This window comes from Ambystoma mexicanum, chromosome 1p (assembly GCF_040938575.1).
Source record: "Ambystoma mexicanum isolate Mex_15411 chromosome 1p, UKY_AmexF1_1, whole genome shotgun sequence".
Taxonomy (NCBI): domain Eukaryota; kingdom Metazoa; phylum Chordata; class Amphibia; order Caudata; family Ambystomatidae; genus Ambystoma; species Ambystoma mexicanum.
In genome coordinates, this window is record NC_090921.1 from 7,172,744 (window position 1) to 7,195,066 (window position 22,323).

The following is a 22,323-nucleotide window of genomic DNA, read 5'->3' on the forward strand; positions in this document are numbered from 1 at the left end:
CCGCTCTTTGTTATGCAAAGTGCCTGATTGTCAGCAAGGAGTGCTTGGGCGTTGTGGCTGCTTTGAAGAGATTTGGAGGGGGTGTCACCAGGACAAGGCAGGGCTGCTCGCCCTTTCTCCTTCACATAAGTGCTAAATCCAGCTGACGTGTCTCTTCCAGGATCATTAACGTTGAATGCTTGACCAGCGCAGAATCGACAGCCTGAAAAGTATCAGAAGATTCCCTAAAAGCACGGGGATATAGCTCAGTGGTAGAGCATTTGACTGCAGATCAAGAGGTCCCTGGTTCAAATCCGGGTGTCCCCTTCGACTTTTCTTAAATTTTAATAATAAATAATTGTTTATTCACAAAGATATGTGTTCCTTTTCTAATTACACTTGGCATCAGTGAACATTTACCCTTCAAGATGCATGATCAAAAAGTGTTCTGGTTTCATCCTAGTTAACATATTGCTAACAGCAATTATGCACTTTTTAAAGTGTCCGTTTAGTGTTTTAGCTCCACTTTTGCTGCCTGCTCCTTGAGATCAAGGAACATTTGTATTTACAGAACCCTAGGGTGCTACACACTGTCCACCCCTCACCCCCCACACCTGTAAGCAAGCGGGGCACATTCAGATTGAAATTGGCCCCCAGGAGCCCTAACAAATGTTGTCCCAGTGTTGTATGCTATCCTGCATCCCCATGGTAGCTTGTGGGATACATTGTTTGGAAATCTCCGGAGCCACGCTCACTTGGATACCCCGCCCCATACAACACCGGCCCTGTGAGCGAGCACTAAAGCTGCTCTTTGTTATGCAAAGTGCCTGATTGTCAGCAAGGAGGGCTTGGGTGTTGTGGCTTTGAAGAGATTTGGAGGGGGTGTCACCAGGACAAGGCAGGGCTGCTCGCCCTTTCTCCTTCACATAAGTGCAAAATCCAGCTGACGTGTCTCTTCCAGGATCATTAACGTTGAATGCTTGACCAGTGCAGAATCGACAGCCTGAAAAGTATCAGAAGATTCGCTAAAAGCACGGGGATATAGCTCAGTGGTAGAGCATTTGACTGCAGATCAAGAGGTCCCTGGTTCAAATCCGGGTGTCCCCTTCTACTTTTCTTAAATTTTAATAATAAATAATTGTTTATTCACAAAGATATGTGTTCCTTTTCTAATTACACTTGGCATCAGTGAACATTTACGCTTCAAGATGCATGATCAAAAAGTGTTCTGGTTTCATCCTAGTTAACATCTTGCGGACAGCAATTATGCACTTTTTAAAGTGTCCGTTTAGTGTTTTAGCTCCACTTTTGCTGCCTGCTCCTTGAGATCAAGGAACATTTGTATTTACAGAACCCAAGGGTGCTACACACTGTCCACCCCTCATCCCCCACACCTGTAAGCAAGCGGGGCACATTCAGATTGAAATTGGCCCCCAGGAGCCCTAACAAATGTTGTCCGAGTGTTGTACGCTATCCTGCATCACCCATGGTAGCTTGTGGGATACACTGTTTGGCAATCTCCGGAGCCACGCTCACTTGGATACCCCGCCCCATACAACACCGGCCCTGTGTGCGAGCACTGAACCCGCTCTTTGTTATGCAAAGTGCCTGATTGTCATCAAGGAGGGCTTGGGCGTTGTGGCTGCTTTGAAGAGATTTGGAGGGGGTGTCACCAGGACAAGGCAGGGCTGCTCGCCCTTTCTCCTTCACATAAGTGCTAAATCCAGCTGACGTGTCTCTTCCAGGATCATTAACGTTGAATGCTTGACCAGCGCAGAATCGACAGCCTGAAAAGTATCAGAAGATTCCCTAAAAGCACGGGGATATAGCTCAGTGGTAGAGCATTTGACTGCAGATCAAGAGGTCCCTGGTTCAAATCCGGGTGTCCCCTTCGACTTTTCTTAAATTTTAATAATAAATAATTGTTTATTCACAAAGATATGTGTTCCTTTTCTAATTACACTTGGCATCAGTGAACATTTACGCTTCAAGATGCATGATCAAAAAGTGTTCTGGTTTCATCCTAGTTAACATCTTGCGGACAGCAATTATGCACTTTTTAAAGTGTCCGTTTAGTGTTTTAGCTCCACTTTTGCTGCCTGCTCCTTGAGATCAAGGAACATTTGTATTTACAGAACCCAAGGGTGCTACACACTGTCCACCCCTCATCCCCTACACCTGTAAGCAAGCGGGGCACATTCAGATTGAAATTGGCCCCCAGGAGCCCTAACAAATGTTGTCCCAGTGTTGTACGCTATCCTGCATCACCCATGGTAGCTTGTGGGATACATTGTTTGGCAATCTCCGGAGCCACGCTCACTTGGATACCCCGCCCCATACAACACCGGCCCTGTGTGCGAGCACTGAACCCGCTCTTTGTTATGCAAAGTGCCTGATTGTCAGCAAGGAGGGCTTGGGCGTTGTGGCTGCTTTGAAGAGATTTGGAGGGGGTGTCACCAGGACAAGGCAGGGCTGCTCGCCCTTTCTCCTTCACATAAGTGCTAAATCCAGCTGACGTGTCTCTTCCAGGATCATTAACGTTGAATGCTTGACCAGCGCAGAATCGACAGCCTGAAAAGTATCAGAAGATTCCCTAAAAGCACGGGGTTATAGCTCAGTAGTAGAGCATTTGACTGCAGATCAAGAGGTCCGTGGTTCAAATCCGGGTGTCCCCTTCTACTTTTCTTAAATTTTAATAATAAATAATTGTTTATTCACAAAGATATGTGTTCCTTTTCTAATTACACTTGGCATCAGTGAACATTTACCCTTCAAGATGCATGATCAAAAAGTGTTCTGGTTTCATCCTAGTTAACATATTGCTAACAGCAATTATGCACTTTTTAAAGTGTCCGTTTAGTGTTTTAGCTCCACTTTTGCTGCCTGCCCCTTGAGATCAAGGAACATTTGTATTTACAGAACCCAAGGGTGCTACACACTGTCCACCCCTCACCCCCCACACCTGTAAGCAAGCGGGGCACATTCAGATTGAAATTGGCCCCCAGGAGCCCTAACAAATGTTGTCCCGGTGTTGTATGCTATCCTGCGTCCCCATGGTAGCTTGTGGGATACATTGTTTGGAAATCTCCGGAGCCACGCTCACTTGGATACCCCGCCCCATACAACACCGGCCCTGTGAGCGAGCACTAAAGCTGCTCTTTGTTATGCAAAGTGCCTGATTGTCAGCAAGGAGGGCTTGGGTGTTGTGGCTTTGAAGAGATTTGGAGGGGGTGTCACCAGGACAAGGCAGGGCTGCTCGCCCTTTCTCCTTCACATAAGTGCAAAATCCAGCTGACGTGTCTCTTCCAGGATCATTAAGGTTGAATGCTTGACCAGCGCAGAATCGACAGGCTGAAAAGTATCAGAAGATATGCTAAAAGCACGGGGATATAGCTCAGTGGTAGAGCATTTGACTGCAGATCAAGAAGTCCCTGGTTCAAATCCGGGTGTCCCCTTCTACTTTTCTTAAATTTTAATAATAAATAATTGTTTATTCACAAAGATATGTGTTCCTTTTCTAATTACACTTGGCATCAGTGAACATTTACCCTTCAAGATGCATGATCAAAAAGTGTTCTGGTTTCATCCTAGTTAACATATTGCTAACAGCAATTATGCACTTTTTAAAGTGTCCGTTTAGTGTTTTAGCTCCACTTTTGCTGCCTGCTCCTTGAGATCAAGGAACATTTGTATTTACAGAACCCAAGGGTGCTACACACTGTCCACCCCTCATCCCCCACACCTGTAAGCAAGCGGGGCACATTCAGATTGAAATTGGCCCCCAGGAGCCCTAACAAATGTTGTCCCAGTGTTGTACGCTATCCTGCATCACCCATGGTAGCTTGTGGGATACATTGTTTGGCAATCTCCGGAGCCACGCTCACTTGGATACCCCGCCCCATACAACACCGGCCCTGTGTGCGAGCACTGAACCCGCTCTTTGTTATGCAAAGTGCCTGATTGTCAGCAAGGAGGGCTTGGGCGTTGTGGCTGCTTTGAAGAGATTTGGAGGGGATGTCACCAGGACAAGGCAGGGCTGCTCGCCCTTTCTCCTTCACATAAGTGCAAAATCCAGCTGACGTGTCTCTTCCAGGATCATTAACGTTGAATGCTTGACCAGCGCAGAATCGACAGCCTGAAAAGTATCAGAAGATGCCCTAAAAGCACGGGGATATAGCTCAGTGGTAGAGCATTTGACTGCAGATCAAGAGGTCCCTGGTTCAAATCCGGGTGTCCCCTTCTACTTTTCTTAAATTTTAATAATAAATAATTGTTTATTCACAAAGATATGTGTTCCTTTTCTAATTACACTTGGCATCAGTGAACATTTACCCTTCAAGATGCATGATCAAAAAGTGTTCTGGTTTCATCCTAGTTAACATATTGCTAACAGCAATTATGCACTTTTTAAAGTGTCCGTTTAGTGTTTTAGCTCCACTTTTGCTGCCTGCTCCTTGAGATCAAGGAACATTTGTATTTACAGAACCCAAGGGTGCTACACACTGTCCACCCCTCACCCCCCACACCTGTAAGCAAGCGGGGCACATTCAGATTGAAATTGGCCCCCAGGAGCCCTAACAAATGTTGTCCCGGTGTTGTATGCTATCCTGCATCCCCATGGTAGCTTGTGGGATACATTGTTTGGAAATCTCCGGAGCCACGCTCACTTGGATACCCCGCCCCATACAACACCGGCCCTGTGAGCGAGCACTAAAGCTGCTCTTTGTTATGCAAAGTGCCTGATTGTCAGCAAGGAGGGCTTGGGTGTTGTGGCTTTGAAGAGATTTGGAGGGGGTGTCACCAGGACAAGGCAGGGCTGCTCGCCCTTTCTCCTTCACATAAGTGCAAAATCCAGCTGACGTGTCTCTTCCAGGATCATTAACGTTGAATGCTTGACCAGCGCAGAATCGACAGGCTGAAAAGTATCAGAAGATTCGCTAAAAGCACGGGGATATAGCTCAGTGGTAGAGCATTTGACTGCAGATCAAGAGGTCCCTGGTTCAAATCCGGGTGTCCCCTTCTACTTTTCTTAAATTTTAATAATAAATAATTGTTTATTCACAAAGATATGTGTTCCTTTTCTAATTACACTTGGCATCAGTGAACATTTACCCTTCAAGATGCATGATCAAAAAGTGTTCTGGTTTCATCCTAGTTAACATATTGCTAACAGCAATTATGCACTTTTTAAAGTGTCCGTTTAGTGTTTTAGCTCCACTTTTGCTGCCTGCTCCTTGAGATCAAGGAACATTTGTATTTACAGAACCCAAGGGTGCTACACACTGTCCACCCCTCATCCCCCACACCTGTAAGCAAGCGGGGCACATTCAGATTGAAATTGGCCCCCAGGAGCCCTAACAAATGTTGTCCCGGTGTTGTATGCTATCCTGCATCCCCATGGTAGCTTGTGGGATACATTGTTTGGAAATCTCCGGAGCCACGCTCACTTGGATACCCCGCCCCATACAACACCGGCCCTGTGAGCGAGCACTAAAGCTGCTCTTTGTTATGCAAAGTGTCTGATTGTCAGCAAGGAGGGCTTGGGCGTTGTGGCTGCTTTGAAGAGATTTGGAGGGGGTGTCACCAGGACAAGGCAGGGCTGCTCGCCCTTTCTCCTTCACATAAGTGCTAAATCCAGCTGACGTGTCTCTTCCAGGATCATTAATGTTGAATGCTTGACCAGCGCAGAATCGACAGCCTGAAAAGTATCAGAAGATTCCCTAAAAGCACGGGGATATAGCTCAGTGGTAGAGCATTTGACTGCAGATCAAGAGGTCCCTGGTTCAAATCCGGGTGTCCCCTTCTACTTTTCTTAAATTTTAATAGTAAATAATTGTTTATTCACAAAGATATGTGTTCCTTTTCTAATTACACTTGGCATCAGTGAACATTTACCCTTCAAGATGCATGATCAAAAAGTGTTCTGGTTTCATCCTAGTTAACATATTGCTAACAGCAATTATGCACTTTTTAAAGTGTCCGTTTAGTGTTTTAGCTCCACTTTTGCTGCCTGCTCCTTGAGATCAAGGAACATTTGTATTTACAGAACCCAAGGGTGCTACACACTGTCCACCCCTCACCCCCCACACCTGTAAGCAAGCGGGGCACATTCAGATTGAAATTGGCCCCCAGGAGCCCTAACAAATGTTGTCCCGGTGTTTTATGCTATCCTGCATCCCCATGGTAGCTTGTGGGATACATTGTTTGGAAATCTCCAGAGCCACGCTCACTTGGATACCCCGCCCCATACAACACCGGCCCTGTGAGCGAGCACTAAAGCTGCTCTTTGTTATGCAAAGTGCCTGATTGTCAGCAAGGAGGGCTTGGGTGTTGTGGCTTTGAAGAGATTTGGAGGGGGTGTCACCAGGACAAGGCAGGGCTGCTCGCCATTTCTCCTTCACATAAGTGCAAAATCCAGCTGACGTGTCTCTTCCAGGATCATTAACGTTGAATGCTTGACCAGTGCAGAATCGACAGCCTGAAAAGTATCAGAAGATTCGCGAAAAGCACGGGGATATAGCTCAGTGGTAGAGCATTTGACTGCAGATCAAGAGGTCCCTGGTTCAAATCCGGGTGTCCCCTTCGACTTTTCTTAAATTTTAATAATAAATAATTGTTTATTCACAAAGATATGTGTTCCTTTTCTAATTACACTTGGCATCAGTGAACATTTACGCTTCAAGATGCATGATCAAAAAGTATTCTGGTTTCATCCTAGTTAACATATTGCTAACAGCAATTATGCACTTTTTAAAGTGTCCGTTTAGTGTTTTAGCTCCACTTTTGCTGCCTGCTCCTTGAGATCAAGGAACATTTGTATTTACAGAACCCAAGGGTGCTACACACTGTCCACCCCTCATCCCCCACACCTGTAAGCAAGCGGGGCACATTCAGATTGAAATTGGCCCCCAGGAGCCCTAACAAATGTTGTCCCAGTGTTGTACGCTATCCTGCATCACCCATGGTAGCTTGTGGGATACATTGTTTGGCAATCTCCGGAGCCAAGCTCACTTGGATACCCCGCCCCATACAACACCGGCCCTGTGTGCGAGCACTGAACCCGCTCTTTGTTATGCAAAGTGCCTGATTGTCAGCAAGGAGGGCTTGGGCGTTGTGGCTGCTTTGAAGAGATTTGGAGGGGGTGTCACCAGGACAAGGCAGGGCTGCTCGCCCTTTCTCCTTCACATAAGTGCTAAATCCAGCTGACGTGTCTCTTCCAGGATCATTAACGTTGAATGCTTGACCAGCGCAGAATCGACAGCCTGAAAAGTATCAGAAGATTCCCTAAAAGCACGGGGTTATAGCTCAGTAGTAGAGCATTTGACTGCAGATCAAGAGGTCCCTGGTTCAAATCCGGGTGTCCCCTTCTACTTTTCTTAAATTTTAATAATAAATAATTGTTTATTCACAAAGATATGTGTTCCTTTTCTAATTACACTTGGCATCAGTGAACATTTACCCTTCAAGATGCATGATCAAAAAGTGTTCTGGTTTCATCCTAGTTAACATATTGCTAACAGCAATTATGCACTTTTTAAAGTGTCCGTTTAGTGTTTTAGCTCCACTTTTGCTGGCTGCTCCTTGAGATCAAGGAACATTTGTATTTACAGAACCCAAGGGTGCTACACACTGTCCACCCATCACCCCCCACACCTGTAAGCAAGCGGGGCACATTCAGATTGAAATTGGCCCCCAGGAGCCCTAACAAATGTTGTCCCGGTGTTGTATGCTATCCTGCATCCCCATGGTAGCTTGTGGGATACATTGTTTGGAAATCTCCGGAGCCACGCTCACTTGGATACCCCGCCCCATACAACACCGGCCCTGTGAGCGAGCACTAAAGCTGCTCTTTGTTATGCAAAGTGCCTGATTGTCAGCAAGGAGGGCTTGGGTGTTGTGGCTTTGAAGAGATTTGGAGGGGGTGTCACCAGGACAAGGCAGGGCTGCTCGCCCTTTCTCCTTCACATAAGTGCAAAATCCAGCTGACGTGTCTCTTCCAGGATCATTAACGTTGAATGCTTGACCAGCGCAGAATCGACAGCCTGAAAAGTATCAGAAGATTCGCTAAAAGGACGGGGATATAGCTCAGTGGTAGAGCATTTGACTGCAGATCAAGAGGTCCCTGGTTCAAATCCGAGTGTCCCCTTCCACTTTTCTTAAATTTTAATAATAAATAATTGTTTATTCACAAAGATATGTGTTCCTTTTCTAATTACACTTGGCATCAGTGAACATTTACGCTTCAAGATGCATGATCAAAAAGTGTTCTGGTTTCATCCTAGTTAACATCTTGCGGACAGCAATTATGCACTTTTTAAAGTGTCCGTTTAGTGTTTTAGCTCCACTTTTGCTGCCTGCTCCTTGAGATCAAGGAACATTTGTATTTACAGAACCCAAGGGTGCTACACACTGTCCACCCCTCATCCCCCACACCTGTAAGCAAGCGGGGCACATTCAGATTGAAATTGGCCCCCAGGAGCCCTAACAAATGTTGTCCCAGTGTTGTACGCTATCCTGCATCACCCATGGTAGCTTGTGGGATACATTGTTTGGCAATCTCCGGAGCCAAGCTCACTTGGATACCCCGCCCCATACAACACCGGCCCTGTGTGCGAGCACTGAACCCGCTCTTTGTTATGCAAAGTGCCTGATTGTCAGCAAGGAGGGCTTGGGCGTTGTGGCTGCTTTGAAGAGATTTGGAGGGGGTGTCACCAGGACAAGGCAGGGCTGCTCGCCCTTTCTCCTTCACATAAGTGCTAAATCCAGCTGACGTGTCTCTTCCAGGATCATTAACGTTGAATGCTTGACCAGCGCAGAATCGACAGCCTGAAAAGTATCAGAAGATTCCCTAAAAGCACGGGGTTATAGCTCAGTAGTAGAGCATTTGACTGCAGATCAAGAGGTCCCTGGTTCAAATCCGGGTGTCCCCTTCTACTTTTCTTAAATTTTAATAATAAATAATTGTTTATTCACAAAGATATGTGTTCCTTTTCTAATTACACTTGGCATCAGTGAACATTTACCCTTCAAGATGCATGATCAAAAAGTGTTCTGGTTTCATCCTAGTTAACATATTGCTAACAGCAATTATGCACTTTTTAAAGTGTCCGTTTAGTGTTTTAGCTCCACTTTTGCTGGCTGCTCCTTGAGATCAAGGAACATTTGTATTTACAGAACCCAAGGGTGCTACACACTGTCCACCCATCACCCCCCACACCTGTAAGCAAGCGGGGCACATTCAGATTGAAATTGGCCCCCAGGAGCCCTAACAAATGTTGTCCCGGTGTTGTATGCTATCCTGCATCCCCATGGTAGCTTGTGGGATACATTGTTTGGAAATCTCCGGAGCCACGCTCACTTGGATACCCCGCCCCATACAACACCGGCCCTGTGAGCGAGCACTAAAGCTGCTCTTTGTTATGCAAAGTGCCTGATTGTCAGCAAGGAGGGCTTGGGTGTTGTGGCTTTGAAGAGATTTGGAGGGGGTGTCACCAGGACAAGGCAGGGCTGCTCGCCCTTTCTCCTTCACATAAGTGCAAAATCCAGCTGACGTGTCTCTTCCAGGATCATTAACGTTGAATGCTTGACCAGCGCAGAATCGACAGCCTGAAAAGTATCAGAAGATTCGCTAAAAGGACGGGGATATAGCTCAGTGGTAGAGCATTTGACTGCAGATCAAGAGGTCCCTGGTTCAAATCCGAGTGTCCCCTTCCACTTTTCTTAAATTTTAATAATAAATAATTGTTTATTCACAAAGATATGTGTTCCTTTTCTAATTACACTTGGCATCAGTGAACATTTACGCTTCAAGATGCATGATCAAAAAGTGTTCTGGTTTCATCCTAGTTAACATCTTGCGGACAGCAATTATGCACTTTTTAAAGTGTCCGTTTAGTGTTTTAGCTCCACTTTTGCTGCCTGCTCCTTGAGATCAAGGAACATTTGTATTTACAGAACCCAAGGGTGCTACACACTGTCCACCCCTCATCCCCCACACCTGTAAGCAAGCGGGGCACATTCAGATTGAAATTGGCCCCCAGGAGCCCTAACAAATGTTGTCCCAGTGTTGTACGCTATCCTGCATCACCCATGGTAGCTTGTGGGATACATTGTTTGGCAATCTCCGGAGCCACGCTCACTTGGATACCCCGCCCCATACAACACCGGCCCTGTGTGCGAGCACTGAACCCGCTCTTTGTTATGCAAAGTGCCTGATTGTCAGCAAGGAGTGCTTGGGCGTTGTGGCTGCTTTGAAGAGATTTGGAGGGGGTGTCACCAGGACAAGGCAGGGCTGCTCGCCCTTTCTCCTTCACATAAGTGCTAAATCCAGCTGACGTGTCTCTTCCAGGATCATTAACGTTGAATGCTTGACCAGTGCAGAATCGACAGCCTGAAAAGTATCAGAAGATTCCCTAAAAGCACGGGGATATAGCTCAGTGGTAGAGCATTTGACTGCAGATCAAGAGGTCCCTGGTTCAAATCCGGGTGTCCCCTTCGACTTTTCTTAAATTTTAATAATAAATAATTGTTTATTCACAAAGATATGTGTTCCTTTTCTAATTACACTTGGCATCAGTGAACATTTACCCTTCAAGATGCATGATCAAAAAGTGTTCTGGTTTCATCCTAGTTAACATATTGCTAACAGCAATTATGCACTTTTTAAAGTGTCCGTTTAGTGTTTTAGCTCCACTTTTGCTGCCTGCTCCTTGAGATCAAGGAACATTTGTATTTACAGAACCCTAGGGTGCTACACACTGTCCACCCCTCACCCCCCACACCTGTAAGCAAGCGGGGCACATTCAGATTGAAATTGGCCCCCAGGAGCCCTAACAAATGTTGTCCCGGTGTTGTATGCTATCCTGCATCCCCATGGTAGCTTGTGGGATACATTGTTTGGAAATCTCCGGAGCCACGCTCACTTGGATACCCCGCCCCATACAACACCGGCCCTGTGAGCGAGCACTAAAGCTGCTCTTTGTTATGCAAAGTGCCTGATTGTCAGCAAGGAGGGCTTGGGTGTTGTGGCTTTGAAGAGATTTGGAGGGGGTGTCACCAGGACAAGGCAGGGCTGCTCGCCCTTTCTCCTTCACATAAGTGCAAAATCCAGCTGACGTGTCTCTTCCAGGATCATTAACGTTGAATGCTTGACCAGTGCAGAATCGACAGCCTGAAAAGTATCAGAAGATTCGCTAAAAGCACGGGGATATAGCTCAGTGGTAGAGCATTTGACTGCAGATCAAGAGGTCCCTGGTTCAAATTCGGGTGTCCCCTTCTACTTTTCTTAAATTTTAATAATAAATAATTGTTTATTCACAAAGATATGTGTTCCTTTTCTAATTACACTTGGCATCAGTGAACATTTACGCTTCAAGATGCATGATCAAAAAGTGTTCTGGTTTCATCCTAGTTAACATCTTGCGGACAGCAATTATGCACTTTTTAAAGTGTCCGTTTAGTGTTTTAGCTCCACTTTTGCTGCCTGCTCCTTGAGATCAAGGAACATTTGTATTTACAGAACCCAAGGGTGCTACACACTGTCCACCCCTCATCCCCCACACCTGTAAGCAAGCGGGGCACATTCAGATTGAAATTGGCCCCCAGGAGCCCTAACAAATGTTGTCCGAGTGTTGTACGCTATCCTGCATCACCCATGGTAGCTTGTGGGATACACTGTTTGGCAATCTCCGGAGCCACGCTCACTTGGATACCCCGCCCCATACAACACCGGCCCTGTGTGCGAGCACTGAACCCGCTCTTTGTTATGCAAAGTGCCTGATTGTCATCAAGGAGGGCTTGGGCGTTGTGGCTGCTTTGAAGAGATTTGGAGGGGGTGTCACCAGGACAAGGCAGGGCTGCTCGCCCTTTCTCCTTCACATAAGTGCTAAATCCAGCTGACGTGTCTCTTCCAGGATCATTAACGTTGAATGCTTGACCAGCGCAGAATCGACAGCCTGAAAAGTATCAGAAGATTCCCTAAAAGCACGGGGATATAGCTCAGTGGTAGAGCATTTGACTGCAGATCAAGAGGTCCCTGGTTCAAATCCGGGTGTCCCCTTCGACTTTTCTTAAATTTTAATAATAAATAATTGTTTATTCACAAAGATATGTGTTCCTTTTCTAATTACACTTGGCATCAGTGAACATTTACGCTTCAAGATGCATGATCAAAAAGTGTTCTGGTTTCATCCTAGTTAACATCTTGCGGACAGCAATTATGCACTTTTTAAAGTGTCCGTTTAGTGTTTTAGCTCCACTTTTGCTGCCTGCTCCTTGAGATCAAGGAACATTTGTATTTACAGAACCCAAGGGTGCTGTCCACCCCTCATCCCCCACACCTGTAAGCAAGCGGGGCACATTCAGATTGAAATTGGCCCCCAGGAGCCCTAACAAATGTTGTCCCAGTGTTGTACGCTATCCTGCATCACCCATGGTAGCTTGTGGGATACATTGTTTGGCAATCTCCGGAGCCACGCTCACTTGGATACCCCGCCCCATACAACACCGGCCCTGTGTGCGAGCACTGAACCCGCTCTTTGTTATGCAAAGTGCCTGATTGTCAGCAAGGAGGGCTTGGGCGTTGTGGCTGCTTTGAAGAGATTTGGAGGGGGTGTCACCAGGACAAGGCAGGGCTGCTCACCCTTTCTCCTTCACATAAGTGCTAAATCCAGCTGACGTGTCTCTTCCAGGATCATTAAAGTTGAATGCTTGACCAGCGCAGAATCGTCAGCCTGAAAAGTATCAGAAAATTCCCTAAAAGCGCGGGGATATAGCTCAGTGGTAGAGCATTTGACTGCAGATCAAGAGGTCCCTGGTTCAAATCCGGGTGTCCCCTTCTACTTTTCTTAAATTTTAATAATAAATAATTGTTTATTCACAAAGATATGTGTTCCTTTTCTAATTACACTTGGCATCAGTGAACATTTACCCTTCAAGATGCATGATCAAAAAGTGTTCTGGTTTCATCCTAGTTAACATATTGCTAACAGCAATTATGCACTTTTTAAAGTGTCCGTTTAGTGTTTTAGCTCCACTTTTGCTGCCTGCTCCTTGAGATCAAGGAACATTTGTATTTACAGAATCCAAGGGTGCTACACACTGTCCACCCCTCACCCCCCACACCTGTAAGCAAGCGGGGCACATTCAGATTGAAATTGGCCCCCAGGAGCCCTAACAAATGTTGTCACGGTGTTTTATGCTATCCTGCATCCCCATGGTAGCTTGTGGGATACATTGATTGGAAATCTCCGGAGCCACGCTCACTTGGATACCCCGCCCCATACAACACCGGCCCTGTGAGCGAGCACTAAAGCTGCTCTTTGTTATGCAAAGTGCCTGATTGTCAGCAAGGAGGGCTTGGGTGTTGTGGCTTTGAAGAGATTTGGAGGGGGTGTCACCAGGACAAGGCAGGGCTGCTCGCCCTTTCTCCTTCACATAAGTGCAAAATCCAGCTGACGTGTCTCTTCCAGGATCATTAACGTTGAATGCTTGACCAGTGCAGAATCGACAGCCTGAAAAGTATCAGAAGATTCGCTAAAAGCACGGGGATATAGCTCAGTGGTAGAGCATTTGACTGCAGATCAAGAGGTCCCTGGTTCAAATCCGGGTGTCCCCTTCCACTTTTCTTAAATTTTAATAATAAATAATTGTTTATTCACAAAGATATGTGTTCCTTTTCTAATTACACTTGGCATCAGTGAACATTTACGCTTCAAGATGCATGATCAAAAAGTGTTCTGGTTTCATCCTAGTTAACATCTTGCGGACAGCAATTATGCACTTTTTAAAGTGTCCGTTTAGTGTTTTAGCTCCACTTTTGCTGCCTGCTCCTTGAGATCAAGGAACATTTGTATTTACAGAACCCAAGGGTGCTACACACTGTCCACCCCTCATCCCCCACACCTGTAAGCAAGCGGGGCACATTCAGATTGAAATTGGCCCCCAGGAGCCCTAACAAATGTTGTCCCAGTGTTGTACGCTATCCTGCATCACCCATGGTAGCTTGTGGGATACATTGTTTGGCAATCTCCGGAGCCACGCTCACTTGGATACCCCGCCCCATACAACACCGGCCCTGTGTGCGAGCACTGAACCCGCTCTTTGTTATGCAAAGTGCCTGATTGTCAGCAAGGAGTGCTTGGGCGTTGTGGCTGCTTTGAAGAGATTTGGAGGGGGTGTCACCAGGACAAGGCAGGGCTGCTCGCCCTTTCTCCTTCACATAAGTGCTAAATCCAGCTGACGTGTCTCTTCCAGGATCATTAACGTTGAATGCTTGACCAGCGCAGAATCGACAGCCTGAAAAGTATCAGAAGATTCCCTAAAAGCACGGGGATATAGCTCAGTGGTAGAGCATTTGACTGCAGATCAAGAGGTCCCTGGTTCAAATCCGGGTGTCCCCTTCGACTTTTCTTAAATTTTAATAATAAATAATTGTTTATTCACAAAGATATGTGTTCCTTTTCTAATTACACTTGGCATCAGTGAACATTTACCCTTCAAGATGCATGATCAAAAAGTGTTCTGGTTTCATCCTAGTTAACATATTGCTAACAGCAATTATGCACTTTTTAAAGTGTCCGTTTAGTGTTTTAGCTCCACTTTTGCTGCCTGCTCCTTGAGATCAAGGAACATTTGTATTTACAGAACCCTAGGGTGCTACACACTGTCCACCCCTCACCCCCCACACCTGTAAGCAAGCGGGGCACATTCAGATTGAAATTGGCCCCCAGGAGCCCTAACAAATGTTGTCCCAGTGTTGTATGCTATCCTGCATCCCCATGGTAGCTTGTGGGATACATTGTTTGGAAATCTCCGGAGCCACGCTCACTTGGATACCCCGCCCCATACAACACCGGCCCTGTGAGCGAGCACTAAAGCTGCTCTTTGTTATGCAAAGTGCCTGATTGTCAGCAAGGAGGGCTTGGGTGTTGTGGCTTTGAAGAGATTTGGAGGGGGTGTCACCAGGACAAGGCAGGGCTGCTCGCCCTTTCTCCTTCACATAAGTGCAAAATCCAGCTGACGTGTCTCTTCCAGGATCATTAACGTTGAATGCTTGACCAGTGCAGAATCGACAGCCTGAAAAGTATCAGAAGATTCGCTAAAAGCACGGGGATATAGCTCAGTGGTAGAGCATTTGACTGCAGATCAAGAGGTCCCTGGTTCAAATCCGGGTGTCCCCTTCTACTTTTCTTAAATTTTAATAATAAATAATTGTTTATTCACAAAGATATGTGTTCCTTTTCTAATTACACTTGGCATCAGTGAACATTTACGCTTCAAGATGCATGATCAAAAAGTGTTCTGGTTTCATCCTAGTTAACATCTTGCGGACAGCAATTATGCACTTTTTAAAGTGTCCGTTTAGTGTTTTAGCTCCACTTTTGCTGCCTGCTCCTTGAGATCAAGGAACATTTGTATTTACAGAACCCAAGGGTGCTACACACTGTCCACCCCTCATCCCCCACACCTGTAAGCAAGCGGGGCACATTCAGATTGAAATTGGCCCCCAGGAGCCCTAACAAATGTTGTCCGAGTGTTGTACGCTATCCTGCATCACCCATGGTAGCTTGTGGGATACACTGTTTGGCAATCTCCGGAGCCACGCTCACTTGGATACCCCGCCCCATACAACACCGGCCCTGTGTGCGAGCACTGAACCCGCTCTTTGTTATGCAAAGTGCCTGATTGTCATCAAGGAGGGCTTGGGCGTTGTGGCTGCTTTGAAGAGATTTGGAGGGGGTGTCACCAGGACAAGGCAGGGCTGCTCGCCCTTTCTCCTTCACATAAGTGCTAAATCCAGCTGACGTGTCTCTTCCAGGATCATTAACGTTGAATGCTTGACCAGCGCAGAATCGACAGCCTGAAAAGTATCAGAAGATTCCCTAAAAGCACGGGGATATAGCTCAGTGGTAGAGCATTTGACTGCAGATCAAGAGGTCCCTGGTTCAAATCCGGGTGTCCCCTTCGACTTTTCTTAAATTTTAATAATAAATAATTGTTTATTCACAAAGATATGTGTTCCTTTTCTAATTACACTTGGCATCAGTGAACATTTACGCTTCAAGATGCATGATCAAAAAGTGTTCTGGTTTCATCCTAGTTAACATCTTGCGGACAGCAATTATGCACTTTTTAAAGTGTCCGTTTAGTGTTTTAGCTCCACTTTTGCTGCCTGCTCCTTGAGATCAAGGAACATTTGTATTTACAGAACCCAAGGGTGCTACACACTGTCCACCCCTCATCCCCTACACCTGTAAGCAAGCGGGGCACATTCAGATTGAAATTGGCCCCCAGGAGCCCTAACAAATGTTGTCCCAGTGTTGTACGCTATCCTGCATCACCCATGGTAGCTTGTGGGATACATTGTTTGGCAATCTCCGGAGCCACGCTCACTTGGATACCCCGCCCCATACAACACCGGCCCTGTGTGCGAGCACTGAACCCGCTCTTTGTTATGCAAAGTGCCTGATTGTCAGCAAGGAGGGCTTGGGCGTTGTGGCTGCTTTGAAGAGATTTGGAGGGGGTGTCACCAGGACAAGGCAGGGCTGCTCGCCCTTTCTCCTTCACATAAGTGCTAAATCCAGCTGACGTGTCTCTTCCAGGATCATTAACGTTGAATGCTTGACCAGTGCAGAATCGACAGCCTGAAAAGTATCAGAAGATGCCCTAAAAGCACGGGGATATAGCTCAGTGGTAGAGCATTTGACTGCAGATCAAGAGGTCCCTGGTTCAAATCTGGGTGTCCCCTTCTACTTTTCTTAAATTTTAATAATAAATAATTGTTTATTCACAAAGATATGTGTTCCTTTTCTAATTACACTTGGCATCAGTGAACATTTACCCTTCAAGATGCATGATCAAAAAGTGTTCTGGTTTCATCCTAGTTAACATATTGCTAACAGCAATTATGCACTTTTTAAAGTGTCCGTTTAGTGTTTTAGCTCCACTTTTGCTGCCTGCTCCTTGAGATCAAGGAACATTTGTATTTACAGAACGCAAGGGTGCTACACACTGTCCACCCCTCACCCCCCACACCTGTAAGCAAGCGGGGCACATTCAGATTGAAATTGGCCCCCAGGAGCCCTAACAAATGTTGTCCCGGTGTTGTATGCTATCCTGCATCCCCATGGTAGCTTGTGGGATGCATTGTTTGGAAATCTCCGGAGCCACGCTCACTTGGATACCCCGCCCCATACAACACCGGCCCTGTGAGCGAGCACTAAAGCTGCTCTTTGTTATGCAAAGTGCCTGATTGTCAGCAAGGAGGGTTTGGGCGTTGTGGCTGCTTTGAAGAGATTTGGAGGGGGTGTCACCAGTACAAGGCAGGGCTGCTCGCCCTTTCTCCTTCACATAAGTGCTAAATCCAGCTGACGTGTCTCTTCCAGGATCATTAACGTTGAATGCTTGACCAGCGCAGAATCGACAGCCTGAAAAGTATCAGAAGATTCCCTAAAAGCACGGGGATATAGCTCAGTGGTAGAGCATTTGACTGCAGATCAAGAGGTCCCTGGTTCAAATCCGGGTGTCCCCTTCGACTTTTCTTAAATTTTAATAATAAATAATTGTTTATTCACAAAGATATGTGTTCCTTTTCTAATTACACTTGGCATCAGTGAACATTTACGCTTCAAGATGCATGATCAAAAAGTGTTCTGGTTTCATCCTAGTTAACATCTTGCGGACAGCAATTATGCACTTTTTAAAGTGTCCGTTTAGTGTTTTAGCTCCACTTTTGCTGCCTGCTCCTTGAGATCAAGGAACATTTGTATTTACAGAACCCAAGGGTGCTACACACTGTCCACCCCTCATCCCCCACACCTGTAAGCAAGCGGGGCACATTCAGATTGAAATTGGCCCCCAGGAGCCCTGACAAATGTTGTCCCAGTGTTGTACGCTATCCTGCATCACCCATGGTAGCTTGTGGGATACATTGTTTGGCAATCTCCGGAGCCACGCTCACTTGGATACCCCGCCCCATACAACACCGGCCCTGTGTGCGAGCACTGAACCCGCTCTTTGTTATGCAAAGTGCCTGATTGTCAGCAAGGAGGGCTTGGGCGTTGTGGCTGCTTTGAAGAGATTTGGAGGGGGTGTCACCAGGACAAGGCAGGGCTGCTCGCCCTTTCTCCTTCACATAAGTGCTAAATCCAGCTGACGTGTCTCTTCCAGGATCATTAACGTTGAATGCTTGACCAGCGCAGAATCGACAGCCTGAAAAGTATCAGAAGATGCCCTAAAAGCACGGGGATATAGCTCAGTGGTAGAGCATTTGACTGCAGATCAAGAGGTCCCTGGTTCAAATCTGGGTGTCCCCTTCTACTTTTCTTAAATTTTAATAATAAATAATTGTTTATTCACAAAGATACGTGTTCCTTTTCTAATTACACTTGGCATCAGTGAACATTTACCCTTCAAGATGCATGATCAAAAAGTGTTCTGGTTTCATCCTAGTTAACATATTGCTAACAGCAATTATGCACTTTTTAAAGTGTCCGTTTAGTGTTTTAGCTCCACTTTTGCTGCCTGCTCCTTGAGATCAAGGAACATTTGTATTTACAGAACCCAAGGGTGCTACACACTGTCCACCCCTCACCCCCCACACCTGTAAGCAAGCGGGGCACATTCAGATTGAAATTGGCCCCCAGGAGCCCTAACAAATGTTGTCCCGGTGTTGTATGCTATCCTGCATCCCCATGGTAGCTTGTGGGATACATTGTTTGGAAATCTCCGGAGCCACGCTCACTTGGATACCCCGCCCCATACAACACCGGCCCTGTGAGCGAGCACTAAAGCTGCTCTTTGTTATGCAAAGTGCCTGATTGTCAGCAAGGAGGGCTTGGGTGTTGTGGCTTTGAAGAGATTTGGAGGGGGTGTCACCAGGACAAGGCAGGGCTGCTCGCCCTTTCTCCTTCACATAAGTGCAAAATCCAGCTGACGTGTCTCTTCCAGGATCATTAACGTTGAATGCTTGACCAGTGCAGAATCGACAGCCTGAAAAGTATCAGAAGATTCGCTAAAAGCACGGGGATATAGCTCAGTGGTAGAGCATTTGACTGCAGATCAAGAGGTCCCTGGTTCAAATCCGGGTGTCCCCTTCTACTTTTCTTAAATTTTAATAATAAATAATTGTTTATTCACAAAGATATGTGTTCCTTTTCTAATTACACTTGGCATCAGTGAACATTTACGCTTCAAGATGCATGATCAAAAAGTGTTCTGGTTTCATCCTAGTTAACATCTTGCGGACAGCAATTATGCGCTTTTTAAAGTGTCCGTTTAGTGTTTTAGCTCCACTTTTGCTGCCTGCTCCTTGAGATCAAGGAACATTTGTATTTACAGAACCCAAGGGTGCTACACACTGTCCACCCCTCATCCCCCACACCTGTAAGCAAGCGGGGCACATTCAGATTGAAATTGGCCCCCAGGAGCCCTAACAAATGTTGTCCCAGTGTTGTACGCTATCCTGCATCACCCATGGTAGCTTGTGGGATACATTGTTTGGCAATCTCCGGAGCCACGCTCACTTGGATACCCCGCCCCATACAACACCGGCCCTGTGTGCGAGCACTGAACCCGCTCTTTGTTATGCAAAGTGCCTGATTGTCAGCAAGGAGGGCTTGGGCGTTGTGGCTGCTTTGAAGAGATTTGGAGGGGGTGTCACCAGGACAAGGCAGGGCTGCTTGCCCTTTCTCCTTCACATAAGTGCTAAATCCAGCTGACGTGTCTCTTCCAGGATCATTAACGTTGAATGCTTGACCAGCGCAGAATCGACAGCCTGAAAAGTATCAGAAGATGCCCTAAAAGCACGGGGATATAGCTCAGTGGTAGAGCATTTGACTGCAGATCAAGAGGTCCCTGGTTCAAATCTGGGTGTCCCCTTCTACTTTTCTTAAATTTTAATAATAAATAATTGTTTATTCACAAAGATATGTGTTCCTTTTCTAATTACACTTGGCATCAGTGAACATTTACCCTTCAAGATGCATGATCAAAATGTGTTCTGGTTTCATCCTAGTTAACATATTGCTAACAGCAATTATGCACTTTTTAAAGTGTCCGTTTAGTGTTTTAGCTCCACTTTTGCTGCCTGCTCCTTGAGATCAAGGAACATTTGTATTTACAGAACCCAAGGGTGCTACACACTGTCCACCCCTCACCCCCCACACCTGTAAGCAAGCGGGGCACATTCAGATTGAAATTGGCCCCCAGGAGCCCTAACAAATGTTGTCCCGGTGTTGTATGCTATCCTGCATCCCCATGGTAGCTTGTGGGATACATTGTTTGGAAATCTCCGGAGCCACGCTCACTTGGATACCCCGCCCCATACAACACCGGCCCTGTGAGCAAGCACTAAAGCTGCTCTTTGTTATGCAAAGTGCCTGATTGTCAGCAAGGAGGGCTTGGGTGTTGTGGCTTTGAAGAGATTTGGAGGGGGTGTCACCAGGACAAGGCAGGGCTGCTCGCCCTTTCTCCTTCACATAAGTGCAAAATCCAGCTGACGTGTCTCTTCCAGGATCATTAACGTTGAATGCTTGACCAGCGCAGAATCGACAGGCTGAAAAGTATCAGAAGATTCGCTAAAAGCACGGGGATATAGCTCAGTGGTAGAGCATTTGACTGCAGATCAAGAGGTCCCTGGTTCAAATCCGGGTGTCCCCTTCTACTTTTCTTAAATTTTAATAATAAATAATTGTTTATTCACAAAGATATGTGTTCCTTTTCTAATTACACTTGGCATCAGTGAACATTTACCCTTCAAGATGCATGATCAAAAAGTGTTCTGGTTTCATCCTAGTTAACATATTGCTAACAGCAATTATGCACTTTTTAAAGTGTCCGTTTAGTGTTTTAGCTCCACTTTTGCTGCCTGCTCCTTGAGATCAAGGAACATTTGTATTTACAGAACCCAAGGGTGCTACACACTGTCCACCCCTCATCCCCCACACCTGTAAGCAAGCGGGGCACATTCAGATTGAAATTGGCCCCCAGGAGCCCTAACAAATGTTGTCCCGGTGTTGTATGCTATCCTGCATCCCCATGGTAGCTTGTGGGATACATTGTTTGGAAATCTCCGGAGCCACGCTCACTTGGATACCCCGCCCCATACAACACCGGCCCTGTGAGCGAGCACTAAAGCAGCTCTTTGTTATGCAAAGTGTCTGATTGTCAGCAAGGAGGGCTTGGGCGTTGTGGCTGCTTTGAAGAGATTTGGAGGGGGTGTCAACAGGACAAGGCAGGGCTGCTCGCCCTTTCTCCTTCACATAAGTGCTAAATCCAGCTGACGTGTCTCTTCCAGGATCATTAACGTTGAATGCTTGACCAGCGCAGAATCGACAGCCTGAAAAGTATCAGAAGATTCCATAAAAGCACGGGGATATAGCTCTGTGGTAGAGCATTTGACTGCAGATCAAGAGGTCCCTGGTTCAAATCCGGGTGTCCCCTTCTACTTTTCTTAAATTTTAATAATAAATAATTGTTTATTCACAAAGATATGTGTTCCTTTTCTAATTACACTTGGCATCAGTGAACATTTACCCTTCAAGATGCATGATCAAAAAGTGTTCTGGTTTCATCCTAGTTAACATATTGCTAACAGCAATTATGCACTTTTTAAAGTGTCCGTTTAGTGTTTTAGCTCCACTTTTGCTGCCTGCTCCTTGAGATCAAGGAACATTTGTATTTACAGAACCCAAGGGTGCTACACACTGTCCACCCCTCATCCCCCACACCTGTAAGCAAGCGGGGCACATTCAGATTGAAATTGGCCCCCAGGAGCCCTAACAAATGTTGTCCCGGTGTTGTATGCTATCCTGCATCCCCATGGTAGCTTGTGGGATACATTGTTTGGAAATCTCCGGAGCCACGCTCACTTGGATACCCCGCCCCATACAACACCGGCCCTGTGAGCGAGCACTAAAGCAGCTCTTTGTTATGCAAAGTGTCTGATTGTCAGCAAGGAGGGCTTGGGCGTTGTGGCTGCTTTGAAGAGATTTGGAGGGGGTGTCACCAGGACAAGGCAGGGCTGCTCGCCCTTTCTCCTTCACATAAGTGCTAAATCCAGCTGACGTGTCTCTTCCAGGATCATTAACGTTGAATGCTTGACCAGCGCAGAATCGACAGCCTGAAAAGTATCAGAAGATTCCATAAAAGCACGGGGATATAGCTCTGTGGTAGAGCATTTGACTGCAGATCAAGAGGTCCCTGGTTCAAATCCGGGTGTCCCCTTCTACTTTTCTTAAATTTTAATAATAAATAATTGTTTATTCACAAAGATATGTGTTCCTTTTCTAATTACACTTGGCATCAGTGAACATTTACCCTTCAAGATGCATGATCAAAAAGTGT

The 22,323-nt window shown here is 46.2% G+C and overlaps 28 non-coding genes across 28 annotated transcripts; all 28 read left to right on the plus strand.

Moving 5' to 3' along the window:
- Positions 1-234: 234 nt before the first annotated feature.
- TRNAC-GCA (transfer RNA cysteine (anticodon GCA)) lies at positions 235-306 on the plus strand. Its single transcript has one exon. It is a non-coding gene; the product is annotated as a tRNA-Cys (tRNA).
- A 708-nt stretch (positions 307-1,014) lies between these two features.
- On the plus strand, positions 1,015-1,086 carry TRNAC-GCA (transfer RNA cysteine (anticodon GCA)). Its single transcript has one exon. It is a non-coding gene; the product is annotated as a tRNA-Cys (tRNA).
- Positions 1,087-1,798: 712 nt separating this feature from the next.
- Positions 1,799-1,870, plus strand: TRNAC-GCA (transfer RNA cysteine (anticodon GCA)). Its single transcript has one exon. It is a non-coding gene; the product is annotated as a tRNA-Cys (tRNA).
- Positions 1,871-3,362: 1,492 nt separating this feature from the next.
- TRNAC-GCA (transfer RNA cysteine (anticodon GCA)) lies at positions 3,363-3,434 on the plus strand. The gene has a single exon. It is a non-coding gene; the product is annotated as a tRNA-Cys (tRNA).
- A 712-nt stretch (positions 3,435-4,146) lies between these two features.
- TRNAC-GCA (transfer RNA cysteine (anticodon GCA)) lies at positions 4,147-4,218 on the plus strand. The gene has a single exon. It is a non-coding gene; the product is annotated as a tRNA-Cys (tRNA).
- Positions 4,219-4,926: 708 nt separating this feature from the next.
- On the plus strand, positions 4,927-4,998 carry TRNAC-GCA (transfer RNA cysteine (anticodon GCA)). The gene has a single exon. It is a non-coding gene; the product is annotated as a tRNA-Cys (tRNA).
- Positions 4,999-5,709: 711 nt separating this feature from the next.
- On the plus strand, positions 5,710-5,781 carry TRNAC-GCA (transfer RNA cysteine (anticodon GCA)). The gene has a single exon. It is a non-coding gene; the product is annotated as a tRNA-Cys (tRNA).
- Positions 5,782-6,489: 708 nt separating this feature from the next.
- On the plus strand, positions 6,490-6,561 carry TRNAC-GCA (transfer RNA cysteine (anticodon GCA)). Its single transcript has one exon. It is a non-coding gene; the product is annotated as a tRNA-Cys (tRNA).
- A 712-nt stretch (positions 6,562-7,273) lies between these two features.
- On the plus strand, positions 7,274-7,345 carry TRNAC-GCA (transfer RNA cysteine (anticodon GCA)). The gene has a single exon. It is a non-coding gene; the product is annotated as a tRNA-Cys (tRNA).
- Positions 7,346-8,053: 708 nt separating this feature from the next.
- TRNAC-GCA (transfer RNA cysteine (anticodon GCA)) lies at positions 8,054-8,125 on the plus strand. The gene has a single exon. It is a non-coding gene; the product is annotated as a tRNA-Cys (tRNA).
- A 712-nt stretch (positions 8,126-8,837) lies between these two features.
- On the plus strand, positions 8,838-8,909 carry TRNAC-GCA (transfer RNA cysteine (anticodon GCA)). Its single transcript has one exon. It is a non-coding gene; the product is annotated as a tRNA-Cys (tRNA).
- A 708-nt stretch (positions 8,910-9,617) lies between these two features.
- Positions 9,618-9,689, plus strand: TRNAC-GCA (transfer RNA cysteine (anticodon GCA)). Its single transcript has one exon. It is a non-coding gene; the product is annotated as a tRNA-Cys (tRNA).
- A 712-nt stretch (positions 9,690-10,401) lies between these two features.
- On the plus strand, positions 10,402-10,473 carry TRNAC-GCA (transfer RNA cysteine (anticodon GCA)). Its single transcript has one exon. It is a non-coding gene; the product is annotated as a tRNA-Cys (tRNA).
- A 708-nt stretch (positions 10,474-11,181) lies between these two features.
- On the plus strand, positions 11,182-11,253 carry TRNAC-GCA (transfer RNA cysteine (anticodon GCA)). Its single transcript has one exon. It is a non-coding gene; the product is annotated as a tRNA-Cys (tRNA).
- Positions 11,254-11,965: 712 nt separating this feature from the next.
- TRNAC-GCA (transfer RNA cysteine (anticodon GCA)) lies at positions 11,966-12,037 on the plus strand. Its single transcript has one exon. It is a non-coding gene; the product is annotated as a tRNA-Cys (tRNA).
- Positions 12,038-12,742: 705 nt separating this feature from the next.
- Positions 12,743-12,814, plus strand: TRNAC-GCA (transfer RNA cysteine (anticodon GCA)). Its single transcript has one exon. It is a non-coding gene; the product is annotated as a tRNA-Cys (tRNA).
- Positions 12,815-13,522: 708 nt separating this feature from the next.
- TRNAC-GCA (transfer RNA cysteine (anticodon GCA)) lies at positions 13,523-13,594 on the plus strand. Its single transcript has one exon. It is a non-coding gene; the product is annotated as a tRNA-Cys (tRNA).
- Positions 13,595-14,306: 712 nt separating this feature from the next.
- On the plus strand, positions 14,307-14,378 carry TRNAC-GCA (transfer RNA cysteine (anticodon GCA)). Its single transcript has one exon. It is a non-coding gene; the product is annotated as a tRNA-Cys (tRNA).
- A 708-nt stretch (positions 14,379-15,086) lies between these two features.
- TRNAC-GCA (transfer RNA cysteine (anticodon GCA)) lies at positions 15,087-15,158 on the plus strand. The gene has a single exon. It is a non-coding gene; the product is annotated as a tRNA-Cys (tRNA).
- Positions 15,159-15,870: 712 nt separating this feature from the next.
- On the plus strand, positions 15,871-15,942 carry TRNAC-GCA (transfer RNA cysteine (anticodon GCA)). The gene has a single exon. It is a non-coding gene; the product is annotated as a tRNA-Cys (tRNA).
- A 712-nt stretch (positions 15,943-16,654) lies between these two features.
- Positions 16,655-16,726, plus strand: TRNAC-GCA (transfer RNA cysteine (anticodon GCA)). The gene has a single exon. It is a non-coding gene; the product is annotated as a tRNA-Cys (tRNA).
- A 711-nt stretch (positions 16,727-17,437) lies between these two features.
- On the plus strand, positions 17,438-17,509 carry TRNAC-GCA (transfer RNA cysteine (anticodon GCA)). Its single transcript has one exon. It is a non-coding gene; the product is annotated as a tRNA-Cys (tRNA).
- Positions 17,510-18,221: 712 nt separating this feature from the next.
- Positions 18,222-18,293, plus strand: TRNAC-GCA (transfer RNA cysteine (anticodon GCA)). Its single transcript has one exon. It is a non-coding gene; the product is annotated as a tRNA-Cys (tRNA).
- Positions 18,294-19,001: 708 nt separating this feature from the next.
- Positions 19,002-19,073, plus strand: TRNAC-GCA (transfer RNA cysteine (anticodon GCA)). Its single transcript has one exon. It is a non-coding gene; the product is annotated as a tRNA-Cys (tRNA).
- Positions 19,074-19,785: 712 nt separating this feature from the next.
- Positions 19,786-19,857, plus strand: TRNAC-GCA (transfer RNA cysteine (anticodon GCA)). Its single transcript has one exon. It is a non-coding gene; the product is annotated as a tRNA-Cys (tRNA).
- A 708-nt stretch (positions 19,858-20,565) lies between these two features.
- TRNAC-GCA (transfer RNA cysteine (anticodon GCA)) lies at positions 20,566-20,637 on the plus strand. Its single transcript has one exon. It is a non-coding gene; the product is annotated as a tRNA-Cys (tRNA).
- Positions 20,638-21,348: 711 nt separating this feature from the next.
- On the plus strand, positions 21,349-21,420 carry TRNAC-GCA (transfer RNA cysteine (anticodon GCA)). The gene has a single exon. It is a non-coding gene; the product is annotated as a tRNA-Cys (tRNA).
- Positions 21,421-22,131: 711 nt separating this feature from the next.
- On the plus strand, positions 22,132-22,203 carry TRNAC-GCA (transfer RNA cysteine (anticodon GCA)). The gene has a single exon. It is a non-coding gene; the product is annotated as a tRNA-Cys (tRNA).
- The last annotated feature ends 120 nt before the right edge of the window (positions 22,204-22,323 follow it).